Raw genomic sequence first — 2,520 nt, 5'->3', positions numbered from 1 at the left:
ATTCAACTAATATCAATTATTCCGATTATTCTCTTATTCTAACTGAACCACTAACAATTATTCTTCTTTATTTTTATCTAAATTATTCTACTGAACCAACTAATCACATTTACTCCATTCTATCTCTTTATTCTAACTGAATCAACTGATCACAATTACTCCTTTTTAATTTCGTTAAATTCTCCCGGACGCTAACAATTACTCTATTCTATTTTCGCTAAATTCTACCGAACGGTAACAATTAATCTCACTCTATTCTAACTAAACCAACTAATGGCAGTTACTCTCTTTTCACAATTACTCTTCTTTATTCTAACTGAACCACTAACAATTACTCTCCTTATTTTCGCTAAATTCTCCCGAACGCTAACAATTAATCTACTCTTCTTTATTTTTCGCTAAATTCTCCCGAACGCTAACAATTACTCTGATTTGAATTGTGTCGCTACGCTTTTTATAATGACATCCCCAATGGGATGACAGTCACGTGACAGTTCGTTCCGGTGGGAATCGCAATGCTGCAGGTTTTTTAGAGTTTCCATGAGAGAACGTGGATTTTGATGATTGCAGATGTCTTGTTTGCTTCATCCCACGCCGTGTTGGATGTTGTTGATTTCTCGTATACCTTTTCGATGCTGATGGAAACATTCAAAATACGTGATAAAATGTGGATATTGCAGTGGTTTGTCTTTCGCCGAGATTGCGTCTGCAATCCTTCCGAATCCTTTCCTGCTGATGCCAATGGGAACGATCAAGGCACGTGCAATCCGTTTTGTCAAAATTGCAAGGACTTTCCATACGCGTGTAGCAACGGGTCTTTGCCGAAGTTGCATCTGCGATGCTCTTGTAACCCTTCATAGCGGTGGTCATCTCGCAGTTCCGCCGTGGCTTTTGTATGTGTAGCACGCGTTATTTCTTGTTTCTTCCAATAAAGTATTTTTACATAATGGTGAGTTTTAATATATCATTTTGAAGTCGTTGTAGTGTGATCATGAGGGTTTGATTTAATTATAAAGTTGTATAGTTTTATATTTTGAGGTTATCTTGTATTCATAATGGCGTGCTATGAATTTTGGTTATATGAATCTCGATCAGTGATTTTTAGTATGCGATCGCTATTTCGGTATTTTAGTTTATTGAGGTTTTTATCTTCTTTTGGGGATTACAGGTTATGTTGAGTCATGGACACAAAAGCGTCCGCGCCTGTGCGAACTGTGTGAGTATGTGTTTTTAGTATTCTATCTCGTTTCGCATGTTGTTTGTTTCCTTAAACTTGTGAATTTGTTTTAGCGCAAGAGGAGGAAGATATGTGAATGGTACGAGATGACGTGATCGACGTGCGTGTGTGAATATGTGCGAAGGAAGATGCTGAAGGGGCGGTTTTCCACCCAAGTAGGCACAGTGGCACCTTCGTTGGCGTCGTGTCCTAATGATCTTTTGACAATTTGGTTTTATTTGACAATATGAGATACATTTTGCTCCTTGTAGATTTATATGTCCATATTTGCTATATATTAAATCGTGTATATTTTATATTACTTTCTTGTTATTAGGTTATTAGTTGTGTAACTCCAGTTTCTGATCTATGGAAAGTGTTGAAACGTCTTCACGAAATACAATTTCATTCGTTTTCCTCCCTTGCATTGGCACGCTGTGAGTGGTGTCGACTTCCAATTGAGGTTTGTGCATCTTGATTATTATGCGTTTAATGATAGATACGGAGGTATCTTTGTCAGAGGTTCCCATGCGGACTGTCTCAGTGTGTATCTTGTTATGATTTCTTTTATTTAGTTCATCCTGCTTCTTTCGTGTTTTATTCACTGCATATGATATTTCAGTGCAAGAAGAAGAAGAATTGTAAAGAATCCGTAAGTGGCCCTAGAAGACGCAGTCATCGTGTGAGGTGTTGTCGGCAGGAACGAAGAGTCGAAGTTGTTGAAGAAGTCGTGTGACATTTGTATTGTTTCTGGTTATATACAACGCTATTTCACATATCTATGTATATATATATATATTATTATTATATTATTATATATTATTATATTAAATCTTCAGTTGGTTTAGTTGAATGTTCAGTAATGTAATTTTCACAAGGTGGTTTTGTATATTAGATGAGTAGTTGTTCGATATAATAATATGTGTATATATATATATACATTTCACAATGTAATTTTCCATTATGTAAAATATATATATGCATATGTATATGTGCGTGTATTGTTATTCTCATTGTTTCTCGGATCGTTAATTGGTTGAATATTCCATAATGTGGATTTCGTATATAATTCTCTGGGTTCGTAGAAATGTAATTCTATATATTTATTTCTTTGTGTTTTAATGGTTTAATAACGTATACATACATATATATATATATGTCGGGTTGGCGTTAAGATTTGAGTTAGGGTTGAGGGCGTGAAACGAATCCCTATTGGCGCTAGACGTGATCATTATGCAATAGAGGAGATATTTACTAGTGCAAATATGACTATGATGGAATTGGACAAGTAATCGCGATAATTA

General features: G+C 35.5%; 1 long non-coding RNA gene across 1 annotated transcript; it reads left to right on the top strand.

Annotated features, from left to right (window-relative positions):
• The first annotated feature begins 611 nt into the window (after nt 1–611).
• On the top strand, nt 612–1,453 carry LOC125387114. Its single transcript, XR_007227669.1, has 3 exons — nt 612–949; nt 1,169–1,216; nt 1,291–1,453. It is a non-coding gene; the product is annotated as an uncharacterized LOC125387114 (long non-coding RNA).
• The last annotated feature ends 1,067 nt before the right edge of the window (nt 1,454–2,520 follow it).

This window comes from Bombus terrestris, unplaced genomic scaffold (genome assembly GCF_910591885.1).
Source record: "Bombus terrestris unplaced genomic scaffold, iyBomTerr1.2, whole genome shotgun sequence".
Taxonomy (NCBI): Eukaryota; Metazoa; Arthropoda; class Insecta; order Hymenoptera; family Apidae; genus Bombus; species Bombus terrestris.
The sequence above is the reverse complement of the archived record's forward strand: the minus strand, read 5'-3'. Positions and strand labels throughout refer to the sequence as shown.